We start from the raw sequence: 6000 nt of genomic DNA on the forward strand, positions 1-6000 counted from the left end.
CTTATTCTAGAATGAAAGGTTGAAAGCTTTCCCTCTATGATCAGGAATAAGACAAGGGTATCCACTCTCACCACTTCTATTCAACACAGTACTGGAAGGTCTGAGCAGAAGAGTTAGGCAAGGGAAAAAAAATCCTCCAAATTGGAAAGAAAGAAGTAAAATTGTCTGTTGCTAACAAAATGGTACTATGTATAGAAAATCCTATACACACCACCAAAAAACTATTATACTTAATAAATTAATTCAATAAACATGCAAGATACAAAATCAATATGCAAAAATCTGTTTCATTTCTGTACACTAAGAATGAAATATCTGAAATAGAAATAAAGAAAACAATCCCGCTTATAATAGCATCGGTAGCAATAAAATATTTAGGAATAAATTTAACCATGAGGTAAAAGATCTATATACTACAAATTATAAAGCCCCATCTGGTTCCAGTCAAGATAGCAGAATAAGTGAACGCTGTGCTTGCCTCCTCTCACAGCCACATAAAAATTACAACTAAACTAAAGAACAGCCATCATTGGGAGTCACCTGAAGTTGTAAACACACACAAACTTCATTTCTTTAATATAGTTTCTTTTCTCTGATTCAAGCTGGTTTTCTCCAAATAATGGCATTGTGATTCATCTGATTTTTTTCCTTATCCTTATGCTCTGTACGCCTGCTCCTTTAATCATTAAGCCTAAGAACATAAGATTAACTGAGCCTCAGGTCTATAATTATGACAATAGGTTTCATTTGGACTTCAGCCCTAGGTCCACTGAAGCAGAACAACAACCTACCAGCCAAGGGACCATACAGGATGGCGCCATAGCTAATTCCAGAACCAGAAACAATGATCAATTACCTCATCCCTCTCCAATCCTCCAATCAGTAGCACCGATGACCCCAACTTCTTAGTTTCCATGACTACGGATTTTTCCCTATATAATCTATACTTACAAGACACCTGGAGAGCCAGGCCTTTGAGTGATAGTTGGCTGGTGTCTCCAGGACTTGCAACCCTCTAATAAACCTTACTTTCTTTGCTGCAAAACCTGCACATATCCCTTTGGCTTAGATGCACATGAGCAGACAGACCCCTTTTATGTCCAGATAACATAGTCTAGCTTAATAGAAGTTCTACAATAGTGGACACACAGAAGAGGCCACTTTGAGACTGGTAGGAGAGGAGGAAACACAGAAAGGGCTGATCTCACCTACGTGTGGCTGTTGAGAGTCAGGAAAGATATCTCAGCTGTGGAGGTTCCCCCAAGAGGAGCGAGGGATCCCAGCCCCATACCAGGCTTCCCATCCCAGGAGTCCAGTGCTGGCTAGAGAAATCCCTACAGAAGCTGGATGTAAAAACCAGTGAAGATTGTGGCTGAGATGGAGGGCCACTGGAGTCGCAAACATTACTCTTAAGGGGCCTGTGCACAGACTTCTTTGCTGATGGACTCACTCGCTCTGAGCTCAAATACTAGAGCAGCAGCTTGAAAAGAGCCAGGGACATACAGGAAGGAACTGAATTGTCTGGATTAAGGGCAAGGACTGGAGGGGAAGCTTACTCCCAGACAGAAGTGTAGGCAGAATCCACTGTTTCTTTGTTAGGCCTTCCCCACTCCTGGTGTGCAGAGGCAGGAGGCCACCATACTGAGCCTCCATCAACCTAGCTAACACTGGTCACCCTGTCCTGGCCATATCCTGAGACCCTGCCACACCCAACTTGCAGGGTCGCCCAAGCTGCTTCCAGTAAATTTTCCATACAAATGATTTGTCTTGGCTAATGCTTTTCCCAAAATTTATCAAAGGTTCACAAAACCCGAACAAGTGGCATTTGGCCTCGGTGTGCCCTATACACCTTGCTGAGCAGCCTCAAGCTCTGCACTAGCAGCAGCAAGCCTCTATTTGCAGCTTGACCACTCAAGGGCCATCCAAGCCCAATATGGGTGGGGATCATCTACAGACTGCTTGGTGGTTCATGCCAGGTGGTCACAGGCAGGGTACAGGCTAAGGCTGAACTTGGCCTGTAGTAGGAACCCTCCCAGGAGGCCCTGGCCTGCACACCCTAGCTGGCTTCAGTCTGAGCTGGAGCAAAACCCTGAGCCACATCTAAGAACAACACATCCAAAGGGCAGACTGGGAAGGCGACAGAGCCCTGCTAAAGCTAATCCTGTTCCATAGGGTCAGCTCTTGCACAACAGCTCCTCCATTAGCTAGTAATTACTAGCTAGTCCTCACCACCATTCAGCCCGAGGGTCAGTCCCTCCCACAGACATGCAAACAGCAACCAACACTAGCAGGGCAAACACAACTCACACAAGGGACACATCTTGAGCACCTCACTCAGGTGACCAGGGAAGAATATGCCACTGAGACTCACAGGACATCTACTACATAAAGCCACTCTACTAAGACTGAGAAACATAGCAGTCCTACCTAATACATAGAACCACACAAGGGAGGTGGCCAAATTGGGGAGGTAAAGAAAAATGTCCCAATAGAAAAAACAGAACAAAGCTTCAGAGAAAGAACTCAAAAAAATGGAGACAAACAATCTACCAGATGCAGACTTCAAAACATTGGTTATAAGGATGCTCAATGATCTTAGGGGAAGAGTAGATAACTCAGTGATAACTTTAACAACAAGATATAAAATATAAAAATGGAGACAGAAAGCTTTTAAAAAAGATCATAAATAAAGAAAAAAAGATCATAAATAAAGAATACATAAATAAAGGTACGCTGAAATGAAGCGTACCTTAGGAGGAGTCACAGTAGATTAGATGAAGCAGAGGATTGAAGCAGCAATTTAGAAAATAAGGTAGCAGAGAACACTCAATCACAGTGGCAACAAGATAAAAGAGGATAGTTCAAGAGGCTTCTGGGACAACATCAAGTGTACCAACATTCGCATCATAAGATACCAGAAGAAGAAGAGAAAGAACAAGGAATTGAAAACCTATTTGAAGAAATAATGACTGAAAACTTCCTTAACCTAGAGAAGTAAATGGACATATAAGCCTAGGAAGCACAGAGAGTCCCAAACAAGATGAAATCAAACAAGCCCACACCAAGACATCATAATTAAAATGGCAAAGGTTAGATACGAAGAGAGAATTCTCTTGAGCAGCAAGAGAAAAGCAGTTAGTTACTTACAAGGGAGCTCCCACAAGACTGGCAGCTGATTTCTCAATAGAAACTTTGCAGGCCAGAAAGGATTGGCCCAAAATATTCAATGATGAAAAGCAAGAACCTACAACCAAAATTACTCTACCCCACAAAGCTATCATTTAGAATCAAAAGACAAATAAAGAGCTTCCCAGACAAGAAAAAGCTAAAGGAGTTCATTACCACCATCCCAGTACTACAGGACATGATGGACAGATTTCTTTAAAAAGAAAACCATATGTATCTAAAATGTAAATAAAAAAATATGTATCTAAAATATAAATAAAATATAAATTAAAAAAGAATGACATTAACTACGTATCTATCAATAAGTACTTCAAATGAAAAAGAATTAAATGCTCCAATCAAAAGATAAGGTGGCTGAATGGATGAGAAGACAAGATCCTTACATAAGCTGCCTACGAGAAACTCACTTCAGATTAAAAGACACACAGAGATGGAAAGTAAAGGGATGGAAAAAGATATTTCATGCTGAACTACAGGGTATTGTACTGAGTGGAATAAGACAGAAAAAGACAAATGCCATATGATTTTTACATACATGTGGAATCTAAAGAACAAAGTGAACAACAACAACAAAAAAAAAAAACAGAAACAAACTCACAGATACAGAGAACATTTTGAGGGTTACTAGATGGGAATGGGTTTTGGAGTCAATGAAAAAAGGAGAAGGGGAGTCAAGGGAAGATATTGGACTAGGTAAAAGCAGGGTTTGTCTCCTACCAGGACCACATTGAAATTACAACCAAATTATAAAATAATCAACGTGGAGAATCACCTAAAGTCCAGCTGATCATAACACCTACATCTGATAATATAAAGGAGCCACATCGAAGCTGGTAGGAGGGGCAAAGTTGTGAGTCGGGCTGGACCCGCACCCACAGGTGGTGGAGTATCATCAATCAGGAGGAAGAGCGAGGCTGCAGAGGCTCTTTTGAAGGAGAGGGGGGTCCTGGTCTCATCTGGGGGCTATCCAGCACAGGGTCCCAGCCCAGGGAAGAGGAGATCCCAATAATTCTGACAGTAGAAACTAGAGGGTATTCTAGCCATCTGGGTGAGATGGAAGGTGACTGAGCCCCTAGACATTCCTTTGAAGGAACCATGCAAAGGTGTTCTGATCTGCAGACACTCATCCAAGACACACATGGTGGGTCAGAGGCTCGCGTGGGATTCATTCTGAAAAAGTCTCCATTACCTGAAGTCAGAATGAGGGCTGGAAAGGCAGCCACCATTGTTCCTTATTTCGGACCTCCTACAGGGTAACCTACAGACTACGCCAGCTTGCTTGTGCAAACCCCTCCCACAGAGCCATTAGGAAGCCTTGGTCTGAGGGGATCAGCCTGCCCCAACTAACCTGCAGACTGCCAGGAGAAGTTGTTCCTGGATGGCTGCCAAGCCCTGATGCCAGTGATGAAGAGCCAAGTATTCACAGCAGGGCGGCCATCTTTGTGAACTGCGTTTCTAATCCCAGCAACAGCAGCCAGTGCTCTGAGCCCCATTTCAGAGATAGGGTCAGGCAGATCGCTGTTCTCAACACAAATTTGGGCAGATGTCGGGGACCTGTGGGCTAGTCCCAGACAGCATCTGGTCTTGCTGTGATCTAGGTCATCTGTAGGAACTTACAACAGTTACCAAATTTCCAGCAAGACTGAGGCTGTTTTGATCTCACTGCCATTGTCTCTCTGATATCGCACCCCACCCTACCCACAAATTGCCCCAGGTGGCCCGTTGACAGTGAACTGACACAGACCTGCCATTCCCCTCCCCTGATCACAAATTTTGGCTCACTGCATGGAAATTAACGGCAGGCAGAACTTTGCTTCCTGCAAGAGTTGCAATATTGTGTCTGGGGAGCACAGGGGTCTGTGGGAACATTCCTGATGGAAGCTGGTCTCACTGTGATCTGGGTCTACAGCGGGAATGCACAGGCACAGAAGTTACAGCAAAAATGAGGCTGTATTGGCCGAACAGACCTTGTCACCTTGAGATACCACATCTCTTAAGCCACAAAGTGCCTACAGCCCATTGACAAGCAGCCTCTTGTTCCCTGCTTGGCTCTGAGGTTGAGCAGATAGCGCAGGCAACAGACCTTGGTTAGCGCAGTGAGCTCATTTCGAAGAAAACAGTAGTGGACAGACCACTACATCCTGTATGAGCTGCAATATCTCTTAAGGGAATTGCAGGGATATGTATTGGCCTGATGGCCCTTAACTCCCTGAGCTCCTGCCCCATCCAGTACACAAAGTGCCTGCTGCACATTGATAGGCAGCTGCCCCTACTCTGGGGTAGTGCATTTAGGCCCAGGATGAGCATCAGTTGACCTTGCTGCAAGTGGAAACTTGTACAGTGAGCCACAGAGACAGTGTGGGCATGTAAACTGACATTGCAATGGCAGGGAGAAATTTACTCACTAGACCCAGGAGACTCCCAGGGTTCCTGTGCCACCCAACACACATATCACCCAGAGGCTCATCCAGTTTCAAAGACTTACAGGCAACTGATAGGTAGTATCAGGCCTTGAGGAGCACTAGTTCCTCTGCTAAACTGCCATAGATCAGGGATGGGAGATAACCAATCGCTGCCTACAGCGTTGTCTCTTCCACTTACCTATAGATCCAGCATAGGCAGCAACCATCTGTGGATCGCTTTGTAGTTCCCACTGGGTATCCCTGAGCAATCAAAAGCAGTGGCTAACCTTGGCCTATGGGAGAGACCCTCCCAAGGGGCCACAAAACCAACGTATCTGGAGGCTGGCACCAGACCACAACGGAGCTACTCTTGACTAGTTCCAGTAGTGATACATACAAAGTGTGATTGCAA

Source organism: Pteropus vampyrus, unplaced genomic scaffold (assembly GCF_000151845.1).
Source record: "Pteropus vampyrus isolate Shadow unplaced genomic scaffold, Pvam_2.0 Scaffold518, whole genome shotgun sequence".
In the NCBI taxonomy this organism is placed as follows: Eukaryota; Metazoa; Chordata; class Mammalia; order Chiroptera; family Pteropodidae; genus Pteropus; species Pteropus vampyrus.